This window comes from Rhodamnia argentea, chromosome 2 (genome assembly GCF_020921035.1).
Source record: "Rhodamnia argentea isolate NSW1041297 chromosome 2, ASM2092103v1, whole genome shotgun sequence".
NCBI lineage: Eukaryota > Viridiplantae > Streptophyta > Magnoliopsida > Myrtales > Myrtaceae > Rhodamnia > Rhodamnia argentea.
Genome location: NC_063151.1, coordinates 33,414,351 through 33,422,438, shown reverse-complemented (window position 1 = coordinate 33,422,438; position 8,088 = coordinate 33,414,351).

Below are 8,088 nucleotides of genomic sequence, written 5' to 3'. Positions count from 1 at the left end.
GTTGTCGGACTTCTTTCCAATCAATGGTAAGTGCAAATATTTAATGTGTAGTTGGAAAGAAATGTGAACCCGATATGACAAACTGTAACTTTCAGCAATAAATAGAGGTTTACTTAGCACCGGAGGATTTTATCGTGTGCATGAATTAGCCATATTTTATTTTGCAGAATTGCCGTCCACGTATCCATCTATCAAAATCATCGACAATCTAGCGATCTAGATTTTAATTTTCTCAAACAGTTATCTCCGAGAGGGGTATATATGATTGCGCTTCTAGAGAAAACCAACTCTAACAAAACCTACCATTGATAATATATCTTGTTATGGGAACTCGTTAAATACAAATTGTGCAAGTCTATCCACATCAATAATGAGCTTGCCTAAATATTTACCTATTTATAGGGCCCTTTGTCTTTTGGTGCCCGATGCCATAGCCAACTGAATTTCATTTTCCTTTCTTACTAGTCCTTCAAGTGCCTCAGAGCAAGACCCTGAGGATGCCTATGAAACTGAGAATCTTGCAACCATATCTCGCTCGCATCTTTGGAAACCTCTTTTGACCCGCATCCGATCATCATCTCTCACATACTCCAGCCTTGCATGTAATTAAGTATCGGATCAATGATTCACCAGAAAAGTGCTTTTCCCCAGGTAACATCTCTATCTGTTCTCTCTTCTCTCCTCTCCCCCAAAACGATGATTATAATATCCAGGATTTATTTTTCTGAAGAACAGCACAAGGCACATAGACGGTGGGAGGAGGGAAGAGAACTCGTGAAGTCTCCTCCGTCAGCTCGATGCGCTGCTTTGTTCTTGGATGATACCCTAGAGCCGGATCCTGTCCAATGTAGTCTCAGTATCTCGGCCATCCCATCCTCCGGGGCCATATCCTCTGGTGGGTTAGGGTTGCTGAGGTTTCCATGTCGTCCTCATGAAATTCTGGGTCTTATGAAAACGAACCGCTGCTGCTGCTGTTGTTGCTCAGAAAATCACAGAGGAAAAGAACACTGGAGTCGGGAGCAAGATAAATGATCGATAGGTTTCACGTTTCATGGATCCGACGTAAAATTGTTCGAGAGCCGGTCATTTTGTATGGTGTGCGTGAGAGGTTTCCTTGATATTATGCAAAATGGACTTGTGTTGTATATATGACTACTTGGATTCTTTACCCTTCTTTTTCCCTTATATGACAAATATTTTGCCGCGTTTTATTCTAGCTTACGCATATCCTCTCGCTTGTCCTTGCGCTGAGAGATATTCCCCAGTGGAGGCCTCAAATATTCCGAGTCGTTCTATCTAACGAGTCTCGTAACATGACGATGCTTTTAAGTAAATCATTGTTACCAAATAATATCCAAATTCAAATGATGGTAATCTTCTATTAAATCAACGACTAATCAAAATTTCGCAATGATTGATGTGGTCGTAATGTACGATGTACTTCGGTTGCTTAAATATGGACTTTTAAACGTTTAGGATCAAGTTTGAAAATTGGATAAACATCGTCGGTCCGTGTAGTTTACCATTATGATTTCAAACCTTTGGCGCTACAATAATTATTTTGGTCCTTCAAATTCAACCACATACATGAGAATACAAGCAAATCATTGTCATCCTTCTAGTTCGCACCAGACATGTTTAGAGCCGCTAGTCGGATATTGCGTCTCAATGATTATCATAAATAAGTGTTTATATTATCCTAAAACGAGTTTAGGAGGCAATGCAATATGAAAAATGATTTCTTCATTAGCTTCAATATACTTTAAGCACACTGACAGGTGGATCAATATTGAGGGACCATTTTCTGTTTGTTTTCCCATTCAAATTCATATTTTGGCCTTTTTCTTGAAGAAAATAAGTAGCTATTGAACCTTTTCCCTCTTTTTCTCGAAGCCACAGAATATCTCCGTATCATGGAATATGGGGAAAAGTGTCAAAATAGTCATGAACCTATTGCATTTGTGTTAATTCAGTTCTAAATATTTTATTGGTGCCAGTTCGGTCCTAAACCTTTTTGCATTTGTGCCAATTAAGTCCATTTGGCAAAATTTGGCCTAAAATCGTTGACGTGCACGTCGATTGTTCTACATAGCATGACTTGCGTTCTGACGTTGACATTTTTAATCGTTGACGTACACGTCGAGGGCCCTCGCCCATGGCCGTCGCTGCCCCGCCAGCCGAGGGTGAGGCAGCCCCCACCCCCGGGCAACGGATCGTGGCTAGCAAGGGTCGTCGGTGACCCTTGCTGGCCAATGTCAAAAATCAGAAAAAATAAATAAATAGGAAAACAAAAAACAAAAAAAAAAACAAAGATATTCTAGAAAATATTTAAAAAATTCAAAAAATCGTGCCGCTGCTGCCACGTCAAACTTTCCGGCATCCACAAATGATTTCCGGCGAGCTAAATAGTCGATGTCACTTAAGTGATCGATTTTTAAAAATTGTGACACTTAAGTGAGTGAAAAAAAAGTTATGATACTCGAATGAGCGCCGTACCAAAGTTGTGGCACTTGCGATTTACTTATCTCCAATACTTGATTACAGATACTTTTCACATATAATAGGAAGCACATAAAAGTCTTACATTAAATTTATAACTTTCAACTAGAAATATTACTCCATAAATTTTGAGTGCTTTCAATATTGCTTGAGTAAAAATTATCAACAATCTGAAGACTAGATTTTAATTTTCTCATGTAGTTAAGTAATCATCAGGAATGTACCTTCCCATGTTTGTGCAGTACATCAGTCATACCGAAACCTACCATCTCTTCCCTGGATGAAACATATAGCCAAGAAAAATCATGCACCAAAGTAAAAGAGCTTGCCCCACCAATGAGAAAGGTGTTCTAGTTGCTTATAGCTCTCATTTGATACCGGATACTATTTCCCATTTAATAATGTATTATATACAAAATAGGCAAGAGTCTCGATACCAAAAATGAGAATAACTGATATTATCCCATAAAATTCAACTGGTGTAGATAACATTGGACTTTAATTGTGATGGTTTTATTTATTGAAAATTTCTTTGGCGGCATCCTGACCCTATAATTATGGTCAGTTGGAGCATGAGCTGTATGTTTTGCTCAAATTAGCTGAATCAATATATGCTGGCACATTCCTTTCAAAATTACAGCAATCACATCATGAATAATAATGTCATGACATATGACTCATCCGTACGTTTACTGTCTAGCCAATAATTTCCATATGTAACGTTTGATGTCTAGCCCTCAATTATCTACTACTGTGGAATTGTTTTCATATGATGAATAATTGCTTTGGTACTCTAAAGGACATCAACAGCCCTATTTTTTTTCAATGACTGCATACTTCTCAAAATATAGTGTCTATAACCACCTAGATTCTTAGCAAATTATATATGCTTATCAACTTCAGATACCAAATCTATCTAAGAATACTAAATTAATTTTAACATAAGCGAAATTCACAAAGCTTTTATTGTGCACTTCGATCCAAGAATTTTTTATGCAGTCCACTTCCAAAACAATAGAATCGGGAACAGAGCAGGAATTTCAGTTCTGCGTGATCTCGAGAGAATGGGCATAACTCTGTCAATATAGGTTGGAATGATTTGATTCTAATGTCAATAGTTCAAGAACTCGTTGATCTATTACTTTCATGTATTGAGTTTTCTGAGATAAGGATTGTAGAAGTGTCAATGAGGGGTTGAAGTGGATGGTTCGTGAATGAAGAAAATAAGAAAAGGATAGGAACTTCAATGGCTGCTTTTCCAAGCCTCCAATAAAGTCGATAGAGCATCAATTCTTCTAGATTAATGGCTGCAACTCTTCAAGGATGCAGACTTTGAAAAGCTTTGACTCCTCTAGAACTAAGCAAAAACTCTTCTAGGTTTTTAGAGGTATGAAATCTTCAAGGTTCAAAGGAAATGTACGAGGTAATTTTCATTAATCAAATTTGTCTGTCTTTCTACATAAACTTGATGGCTTTTTATAGCAAAACAAAAGAAATGGCAAAAGACTAAAATCTAATCTAGAAACTAGAAAGTATTAAAGTACATAGAAACTAGAAGTACTTAGGAATTAGAAGCTATTAAACAGCATAATATTTCTAATGCTTGAGGTTGTTCCAGAGCGTCTTGTTGCATGACAAAGGCTTTATGACAAAGTCAAATACGAGACTCTTGATGGTGTGGGACTTGTTGATGAAAGGCCCATCGCTCTTGAATGCGGGTTGTTCTTCTTGGTTGAGCATGCGCGACTTGAGTATGGGAAAGGGCTGCATCAAGCTTGACCTCATCTAATGAGACACTGTCCAATCAGTCCTAAATCTATTGTCCAAATGTCAATTTAGTCATAAATCTTTATGCGAATTTCAACATAATCATTTTGGCTATTTTTTATCGGAAATCATTGACATGGCGGTGTGCCATGCAGAACAGACCCTTCAAGGTCTCGATCCCTCTTCATTCCTAGACCTCGCGTGCACTTCATGTGTCCACACCCTAATCCCACCTCCGCATTGCTCACCTCGCTCTCCAAGAAAGTCAAATCGGAGTCGATCATAACATTCAAAGAGAAATTCCATACGACTTCAGAGTTGTGCGGCTCCAAGTTCCATGCCATTGCAGCTGAGATGATCACCAAAAAAAGGCTCAAGGTCTGGGTGTAGGTTCACGTGGTGACAAGGGATGAACAATACAGGAAATGAAGGTAGATGAAGATGAACAGTAAATAAAGGGAAACAAAAGAAAAGGAAAATAAAAAATAGAACCAGAAAAATAAGTAAAACGACATCATTTTGCTTGAATTTGTTAACATCATATGACTGTCGTGCCACGGAGGACGGCTAGCGATAACCGGTCGTTCACCTCAGCATTTTCATTTTAAAATTGGCTAGAAGATTACATTAATATTTCGAGCAAAAGTTTAAGATTAAATTAGTAGAATTTGAAAGTTTAGGACTACGTTGGAAGCCATACAATAGGTTTAATATTGATAGGGATTTTCAATTTTAACGATTCATATATTATTTCATTCTTCTTTAATATAAATAGAATCAAAATAACTGTACGCTTATAGCAGAAGTTTTCATATTAGAATCTTTTTTTCATTAATGAAGAGTACATAGACTTATCATTGGAATGCGTCAAAGAATACAAATTCTGTATGGAAGAATATTTAGTTTAATTTGACATTGCTCAATAAAAAATCTAATATTAACTTAGAACAAGGACTAATTTCTAAACATCGCAATAAAAAAGTTCTAGGTGTTTTGTATCTTCTTTAAAATTTGCATATCTTTCCATTTTTATGCAATAACCATGAGATACAAAGTTTGAGATCAATTTATTACTTTTAGGTCGATATATTGTTCTTTTGTTCTCTCATACAGAGACATGTCAAATAGTAGTGTGCTAGATGAATGAGTTATAATTGCTGTCGGAAACCTGTCCGATCAATGGTAAATGCACCTACTTTAGTGTTTAATTGAAAAGAGACGTGAGCATGATATAACGAACTGTAACTTTTCAGTAGAAAATAGAGGTTTGTCTATGTACTATAAAGTTCTATTGGGTACGTCTGATAGGCATGTTATATATTGCGAAACTGCCGCCCACGTATCTATCCATCAAAACACCAGCAATCTAGTGGTCTATATTTTAATTTTGTCAAATAGCTAAGTAATTACTGATGGGGTGTATATGGTCGCACTTCTAGAGAAAACCAACTCTAACGAAACCTGCCATGATAATATGTCTTAGTATGGTAACGTGTTAAGTGCAAATCGTGCAAGTGTATCCACAACAATAATGAGCATGACTAAATATTTAGCTATTTATAGAGCCTTTATCTTTGGGTTCGCCACTCCTTAGCCAAGAGTATTTCTTCTTCTTTCTTACTAGTCCTTCAAGTGCTTCAAAGCAAGTCCTGTGTGATGCCTACGTTTCAGGCATCATACTTCACTCGCATCTTTGGAATTCTCTTTTTGACGCGCATCTAACAATCATGTCTCACATACTCCAACTTTGCATGTTATTAAGAATCGGATCAGTGATTCACCAGAAAAACGATTCAACGCGGGTAAGATCTGTCTCTCTCTGCATCTCTCTCTCTCGAATGATAATTATGATATCCTGAGTTTTTCTTTTCTGTATAACAGCACAAGGAACTGGGGAGGACAGGAGAGACCACTCGAAGTAGGGCAGTCTCCATAAATTCAAAGCCCTAGAGTCCAACCCAGTCCAATGCAGTCCCCGTATCAGCCATCTCTGTAGCCACACGGATATGAAGCTATGTCCCCGTGCAATATCCTCCGGTGGGTTGGAGAGCGTGAGGTTGGCTTAGGTTCCATGTTGTTGTCATTCTGGTTCATAAAGACGAACTGCTGCTGCTGCTCAAAAATCATAGAGGAGGACATGGAACAAGTTAAATGGTCCATGGGATTCCACGTTTCACGTATCTGATGTAAAATTGTACGGGAGCCGGTTATTCTGTACTTTGTGTGATCTTTCCTCTGCACTATGCCAAAAAAAAAAAAAAATCCCTATAACTTTATGGATTAATTATACAGCCTTCTTTTTCCCGAATGACATCTATTTTTACTTTGCTATCTGAATTTATGCATATGCTCTCGCTCGTGAAGCATATATACAATGAGATGCGTCCTGTACTTGGACGAAGATCTCTCATAGTGGTGGCATCAAATATGTGGTGGAGTTATTCTACCTAGCGAATCTCGCAACATGATCTTACTTCCACGTAAATTATTTTAACAAAAGAACATCCAAAAACGATGACAAATTTCCTCATAATTCGACGACTTATCAAAGCTTTGCAATTAGCATGGTCATAACTTGCAATTAGATTGAAACTAGAGAAACCCTAAATTTTATTGAGATTAAGTTCATCTTTTTCTATTTTTCATGTTTTCTTTTCCTCCCCTAGTGGATCGGTTTGTCCTCATCACTACCGTCCTCTCACTCCTCGTCCTCTCTCTTTTGCTAGATAAATCATTCAGATTCAAAAATAAAAAGAGCAGGTGTGAACGAGCGTAAGAAGAGAAGGGCGAGTATGCCGATGGCTGAGAGGTGTCGGGCGTTGAGATGCACGGCTGCAACAGTACTGCAAGTCACCAAAAACCTCATGCATGCTTTACGATATCATGTTCCTCCCCATCCCGTTCCACTAACCACCCTCAGCTTAGCCAGACACGAGCCATTTGTTGGATATTTCAGCAGTTTTGAAATATTTGATAAAACCAGTCATGACAACCGTGAAAGACATCGTTACATAATGATTTTGCAATAGCCGGCTTTTCAATGGTCATACGATGCCCTAACGGCTTTATAATGAATTTATAACGGCTTTACAATGATTTTGTAACATTTTATTCATAAAACCCCATTATTTTGTAACGGTTTTATACCAGTCATCTTGTTAATTGATTTATAATAGTTTTAACGTCTCTTTCTTTTGCTTAAATATAAAATTTGATAAAAAGAAGTATAAATTTGTCACATGTGTACTACTTTGAGGTTTTTTTTAGCATTAATCCATTTTCTATTTTATCCCAATCACTAATTTTGAACAAAATTACCCCTTTTCTAGTCCCCCGACAATGTTGGTTGGCCGGCAAATCTTTGACCAGCCAACAAGCTCAGGTCCTTGTTTGAGGCTAAATTGACAACTTCAAATCCTTATTTGAAACAAAGTCCACTCTAGATCTTTTCTTGAGAAAGTGATCCCATTTTAGGCCTTTTTTGGGGTTGTCCCTAAATTTTGTGTGCTTGCAGTATTTTTTATTTTATTTTTGGTTGAAATGTGCTTACGATATTGACTGAGTATAAATTATCAACAATCTAACGGCTCGTTTTGATTTTCTCGTATAGTTAAGTAATCATCAGGAATGTACATTGCCATGTTTGTGCGCAATATATCAATCATACCGTCACCTACCAATTATACTATTTGCCATCTTGAGAATGTATTATATATAAGGCAAGTGTATCCATACCAAAAATGGGGATAATCAATATTATCCCCTTAAAATTTAACTCGTGTAGATAACATTCCGCCCAAATTGTGATGGTCTTATTTATGA